This window comes from Lepidochelys olivacea, assembly GCF_965140295.1.
Source record: "Lepidochelys olivacea isolate rLepOli2 genome assembly, chromosome: 5".
Lineage (NCBI taxonomy): Eukaryota > Metazoa > Chordata > Testudines > Cheloniidae > Lepidochelys > Lepidochelys olivacea.
This window is the reverse complement of record NC_140415.1, coordinates 16,189,244-16,196,255: the sequence shown is the minus strand read 5'-3', so window position 1 is coordinate 16,196,255 and position 7,012 is coordinate 16,189,244. Positions and strand designations below refer to the sequence as shown.

At 46.3% G+C, this 7,012-nt stretch overlaps 1 protein-coding gene across 1 annotated transcript in view; it reads left to right on the top strand.

Annotated features, from left to right (window-relative positions):
- LOC311520972 (large ribosomal subunit protein uL22) overlaps positions 1–7,012 on the top strand; it is a 316,080-nt gene that overhangs the window by 72,027 nt on the left and 237,041 nt on the right. The gene's annotated exons all lie outside the window — the stretch shown is intronic.

Below are 7,012 nucleotides of genomic sequence, written 5' to 3'. Positions count from 1 at the left end.
CTGGGTTGCTGCGTGTCCTGTGGTGAATCTACCGTGTCTCTGGAGTGTTGGAGACTGAAGCCCTGGCCAGGCTGCACCCTGTGCTTGGCAGCTAAGTGGATGCTGCACCCATGGTCTTATGATCCATCCAGGTCCCTAGAGTTGCCTAGATTCTCCTTCCTGCCCTTGCTCCGCATCTTCCCCCAAAGCTGCACTCCAGAGCCATCCCAAGCCCGGCCAGGAGCATCTGCCAAGGGGAATGTACAGTGCTGGGATGGGCTGGGAGCTCTATACAGCGGCTGGAGCATGCTTAATTTTTGCTTCCCAGCTCAGGGTGACAGACGTGCTAGCTCTAATTGCATACAAACCCACCTGGACTCCCTTGTTACATACTCAGGCAGCTAGCCTGAGCCACTCCCTGGGCTACCCCTGGGCCACTATTTTTACTGTGCCAGCTTGAGCAGAGCTAGTCTGTCTGCCCATTCTGGGAAGCACCCTCCCATCTGCTGTGTCGACATACTCTTGGGGTATGTCTATATTCGAGCTGGGAGGTGTGATTGCCAACTCGCTACACGTACCTGTGCGAACTCTGCTCCAACCAGTGCCTAAAAATGGATGTGTAGCTGCAGCAGCACGGACTAGCTGCCCTGAATACATACGTAGCCTTGCTGACGGGTGTGCTCTTGGGGCAGCTACCCCACCCACAGTGCTGGTGCTGCTGTGGCCGCAGCTATGTTCTGTTTTAGTGCAGTAGCTTGATGAGAGCTACTGTGAGTGTGTCTCTGATGTACCCTCAAGCTCAGATTTGGGAGGGCCTAGATGCTAATTGGGTGGGGCGTGGTCCACCTGTGACTACGCCCTTGCTTTATTTGTGATATTTGCTATTGACAAGGAAGGGGATCCACAAAGGGTCTCCAACTCCAACATTTAGGTGCCATTGAGATCCTTGAACCCTCTATTCAGCTGCTGCCTAGCCCTGGAGGTTCCCATATTCCCTAGGTGCTGGGTATGTGCAAAACTGCCGAGGGTCCTGAGCAGCTCAGTGGTACCAGGACTTATATCATCCACAAGCCCCCATGGGATTCTCAAACTAGACATTCCACTGCCTGTCTCATCTGCAGGGGTCCAGCTGGTAGATGTTCTTGGATCATGCTTCTCAGATTGGACCTTGCACAAAAGAAAACCAGGCTGCACAGATCAGGAATTTTGAGGGCTAGTTGTCCATATCCAGTAGCCCAGTGGTTAGGGCACTCACCTGGGATGTAGGTTCAAGTCCCCGCTCTTCCTGATTTAAAGTAGGGATTTGAACCCACAGCTCCCATATATCGGGTGAGTGCCCTGACCCCCAGGCTATTCTGAGGTGGGGCTCTCTCATTCTCATGTTGAAACTGTTTCACTTTGTATAAATCATTAAATATTTATGGGGTGGAGGAGAAGCAAGAGAGTGATTCTACAGTGTGGTGGTTAGGGCACTCGCTTGGGATATGGGCAACCCAAATTCAAGTCTCTGCTCCACTGAATATTTACTTATTTATACTAAGTTAAACAGCTTTAATAGGAAAGAGTGATACTAACCCACCCCAGACTTCTCAGGAGCCTGCTGGTTAAGGCACACATGTGGGCTGAGGGAGACTTGGGTTCAACCCTCTGCTCCTAATCAGGTGGAACATAGATTTGAAAACTCGTCTCCCCCATCCGAGGTAAGCTAGTGGACTAGTGGATATAATGCAATGGGATAGGGGGAGTCTCTCCCTGTTTTTTCCCAAGAAAGGACTGACCCGGCATCAGTAGTCAACTCCAGGAGAAGGCTCATAGCTGTGAATCTTGAGTGGAGACAGGCATCTCCCTCTGGACCAGAGTTAGGCAACTAACTTCCTTTGAGGGGTGGGGCTTGGACCCTGCCCTTCTCTTTGGCATTTTCTACTGGTTAGTTGACTGCTCCCCAGTCAAAATGCTGACTACTGTGACACATTCTTCGGCCCTAACTCTTCCCTTACATTGTGTGGGGAGCCTGGGCACCTAACCCAGGGTTTTAGAGTTCCACTGGGTAGCCAGGCACCTAAAAGGTAAGTGTCGTCATGCTTAAGTTCCTCTGTGGTTATAGCCCACCATAGTTTTCTCGATTTGTGAAAGCACCTAGAACTATTTAGACAGATGCTTCTTTCTTTATTTATTTATTTTATTACGGATTGAAAGAAAGCAAATAGGGAACAGTAAAAGCAATTCCAATGAAATTACTGGGACACCTGCATACTGTGCTTCTAGTCTGTGTTATTGTCCGTCTCACCACAGACCCTCCAACCTTTTTTTCCCCCCTTCTTTTTAGTGTTGGGGATAGTTGTTTTCTGTGCTCTGAAACTCCAGGAAGGGAAATACGCTTGTTCTGATGGTCAATTCATATTTGGTCTTTTACTTCCATTTTGTAAGTGTTCCGTTGATGCTCCAGAAAAGTGTCAGCTTGAAAGTCCTGGAGATCTAAATCCTCTGCCCACAGAACGAGAACAGCTCAGTTAGTAACCGTGCAACCTGCCTCCTCTATGTGCCATACCTGAGCTGGATGGACCATTGTTCGTGGTGGGAGCTGTGCTCAAGTAGTCCAAAGAGCAGCACTGTATAAAAGAAACCCAGGTAAGTGATTCCATTTTCCAGTGCCCATTCAGTACTTGGTTTCTTGACTGAGGCTGCCAGTGAAGGTACCATTTAGTGCCAGTATAAAGTTGATAGGGCTGAGACGGTTTATATCATACAGACCACCAAACAGTCATCAGAACTTCAATCTATTCTGAGAGGTGGTTCTTTTGAATGCTATTGAATTATCTTTGTTGATAGAGTGGGTGTCTTAAGTTCTACTTCTATAGTTCCTGATCAGTGTGAGTTTACTTATTTATTACTTGGATTATGGTAGGACATAGAGGTCTAAATCAGGGTCTGGCACCCACATTGTGCTAGGTGATGTACAAACTCTTGTTGCTTCTTTAAAACTTCAGCTGTTCTTTACTACATTGTGTAATAAGTACAGATGGACACAACCTGTGAAGTTTTGTTCCTGAGCCAAATCGTGACCATGTTTAGGGATGTTTGACGCTGGAGATTTGGTTTGAGCCTGTCTCTATAAGTCAATAGCATCTTACTTGCTTCTTTCTTTCTTCACAGTTGTTTGTATAGACTGTGGAATGATTTACAATCTTTTCCTCTCCGTGAAAGCTGTTGCTTCCAGAGGACACTGTTAGCATGTTGCTACTTCTCCATAGGGGAAGGAAAGAACTTTATACTGACAGCATGTTAGTCACAGTGGTTACAAGTATTTTCCGGTTCTGATGTGCTGTGAGCCAACTAAAAGTGTTGGAAGAAAAGTGGGTGACTGCAGAAGGACTGCTTGCGTGTGTACAGCTAAGTAGGTGTATACGTGTTTGCAGGGTAAGGGCACAGGAGCGTTTATAACTGTGGATTGCCTCTCTTACAGTATTACACCATAAAAGTATAAAAAAATCTTTGGCTTTAACTTTCTTGGCAGATGTATGGAAAGAAAGAGTTAACCTTGTGTGCTTATAGAAGGACGTGCAGTATGAATCCATCTGCATATCATGTTTGGGAGTAAAGATTGGGTGGCTATCTGATGATAAAGCTTACTGCCACAAGGTGGTATATTTTAAACATGTTCCAGAGCTTACTGCTCTGATGTTGCATCTGCGCTCAATAAAGTAGCTTTGCTTTTCACTTGAGAGAGACCCAGGTTCTGTGCTGAATTTCTTATTTGGGCCCATCTCTCTCTCTCGTTGCTTTTCCAGTGGAAATGCAGCATTATGCCAACACATCTTTTTCATGGGCCAAGGAGCCAGAGCCTCAACTTTCATTGACTTCAAGTGCATTTTATGACAGCACTTTACAGGAATTGGGCTCAGGTTAGCAATATTGCTCCTCCTACAGTTTGCTGTATTCTTCTCTGTAAAACTTGTCCAGTAGGTAGGGGTTGAGAGCAGCAGGCGGAGAGGACAGATCATATGTTTGTTCCTACAGAGCACAAAAAGCCAGCATCCTCAGGTCCAAAAAGTAAACTGTTAGTTAAACGCTTGCCTTCATCGGTGCAGGGACACGCTGTGGAAGAACACGGCATGTGGAGCAGCAGTGTCTGTAGAGGTGAGGGCACCTGTTTCTGGACTGTGTACGAGGAGCTCTGTGTTACACAGTCTGATTAAAGGCCGAGTAATTAATCTCTGCACGTGTGTAGCATCCTGAACAGAGGATCTCAGAGCTCGCTAAACACACAAGTTTAGGCAAACCTCACAATACCTCTACAGCACTGAGTCTTGCTCAAGACTTCAAAAGGGTCCTCATGGATTTCTGCCTTGAGTCTCAGGAAGTCTATGCTCTTATCTAAAATGGCAGTCGCCTCCCCCTGCTGCCACTGGGTACTGAAGCCAGAGGGTCCAACTCAGCGAAATAACTGCTATGTCCCTTTCACCTTTGTAGATTAAAGGGAGGTTGCCCTAGGAAAGCTGGCCACCTTGTCCTAAGTTTCCAAGGGAACTGAAGCCAGGCTTCCCTCAGGAACAGTGGTAAGCCTTTTAGTTACCACGAGGAGGCCAGGAAAATGAAAAGGTGGAGAAGGAAGGAAGTGGGGGAGAGCTGGAAATGAGACAGGAAACTGAGTATTTAGAAAGAGTGAAGGAATCAGGAGGCTGAATGAAGGGGAGAGAGTGCTGCGGAGTGTGAAGCAAGAGGGTGATGAAGGAGGTCCAGTTTTTTGACAAAATTGCAGTGTTGCCAACCGCAGACATTAGAAAGCCAAGAATCAGTCCCGTCCCTCGCCTCCACTCCCCACCCCGCGTTAACGAGATTTAAACAAAATAATTGTTGGGTTCTTTTTATTTGGTTTCTGGTTTTCGAGTCTTGAGGGATACCTAGGGGAAGCCAGTGTAGGGAGTGGAGGACAGGGTTGATGTGCTTGCAATAGGCAATGTTGCTGAAGAGATGTTGACAGAAAGCACCCCTGTGTTCACGCCCTATCCACTATTGTAATAATCTTTGTACAAAAAATGCCTTGTGAGGTATCATTTGAAAACAAATAACTCACTGGTCAATAAGATCATAGTGAAATGTAAGTAGCACTATTATACCTAAAGTTATAAAATCCCCCTGTATGATGATCATAGCACATATTCATTCAGGATACTTCTGCCTGTATGGTTTTGAAGAAATGTGTATTTACCTCAATTTACATCTAAACAGTAAACAGGATCCTCAAGACAGCAGGGAAAAGAGCTGGCAGGAGAAGCAAGGAGCTTCCTTCACCACCAAACTCCATGTCACCTTTTTTACTGTTTGAATAATCTTTGCTTTGCTCAGAAGAATCCACTTCAAAGGTTAACTGGACTATAAAACAAAGGGTCTGAAAACCCCAAGCTGTCTCTCTCTCTTTCACCTGCAAAGACAAAGGAACCAGCCCTTTGAGGGAGATCCTGATCTGCCAATTTGTTCAGCCTTATTACTGGGAACATGTGCTAAGGATTTTACCTTGAACCAAGTCTAGCCTGTTAAACTTTAGCTACTAGAAAGTGTTTTGTCTTTATTTCTGTTGTAACCATTTCTGACTTTAAGACCTGCTACTTCAATTCACTTAAAACCCTATCTTCTTTTGTTGATAAACTTGTTTTATCCTTTAATTTAAACCAATCCAGGGCTACGTTTAAACTGAACTGTTCAGTAACTTGAGTTAAAGAAGCAGACTGTTTACTATTGACCCTTTACAGGAGCAACAGACCTTTTAATATCTGAACTGTCAGGAGATGGCTGGGCAGTGCAGAACACATGTTTTTGGGAAAATTTGGGACTGGAAGTGTGGTGGGGTCACTCTGCAAGTAGTAACCAAGGCTGGTGGAAGCCAGTGTGTGACTGGAGTGTTGCTGATAGGCTGTTGGGTCAGAGCTGCTGGACCAGGGCTATGGCTATCCACAGACACTCAGGGTGTGCCTTGCAGGCTGGTCGGCTGTTTGTGAGCAGCTCAGGTTGGGAGCTAAAAGAGCAAAGCATTGTGAGGCACCCAGGTTGCAGGGCAGGTGGTGACACACCCGCTCCCTGGTCTGGATTGCACCCTAGAACGTGAAACATGTGCTGCTGTGTTCTGCAGTAGTTAGATTTTCCGAAGTGCTAAAGGTTTCTGACCCTGGTGGATTACACTGGCGTAGGCCAGGATTGCACTGGCTTAGGCCAGATATAACACATAACTAAGGCCAGGTCATTGTCTTCCAGTATGGAATGGAGTCTCCTAGTCAACTGGAGACAATAGAAGCATCTGGGACTAACGCTTTATATGTGAAAGTTTTGCGTCAGTGAAGACTAGGCATATTCCTAAACCATGGACTGACTTGACCAATTCTGGGTGCGTGCCTTCAACAAAAGGTGATTGCAAATTTTTCAGAATGCTCTGGCCACTGGCATCACCTCTGTCTTGCTCAGGTTCAGCTTCAACCAGCTGTTGTTTGTCCATGAGCTGCTCTCATCCAAGTAGTACAATTGTATGTGGGGACGGTTAGGTAGAGCTGTGTGTCATCACCGTACTGCCCCTTGACTTCATGGCACTTGAATCCACGTAATCTGACCAGCAGACATTCCAAACCTGTGAAAAAAACTTAGAAATTGGGCTTGTTTTTGGCTTAATTGGCTTGTGAGTTTCTTGTTAGCTAGATTTTGGCTTGTTATCTTGTAGCTTGTTGCTTCTTTTTTTTTATCAGCTCCTGGCAAGCAGGGACAAGGGTGGGAGAGAGTCAGGAGTGCACAGTGGGCCCACCACAGTCCCAGTCTGCACGCCGGGGGGATCTAGTCCCATAGAGTGTTGGGGTTCTTAGGGATTGGCTTGTTTTGGCCTTGTTTTGACATGGGATTAGCTTCATTTTTGGCTTATTGTGAAAGTCGGGATGCTTATTTACCGTGTGAACGTTGGCAGCTGTGCTGACCAGTCCGCAGAGTGGCTGCACGTAGATGTTGATAAGGATCGGAGAGAGAACTGATCCTTGTGGGACTACACCAATGGGGG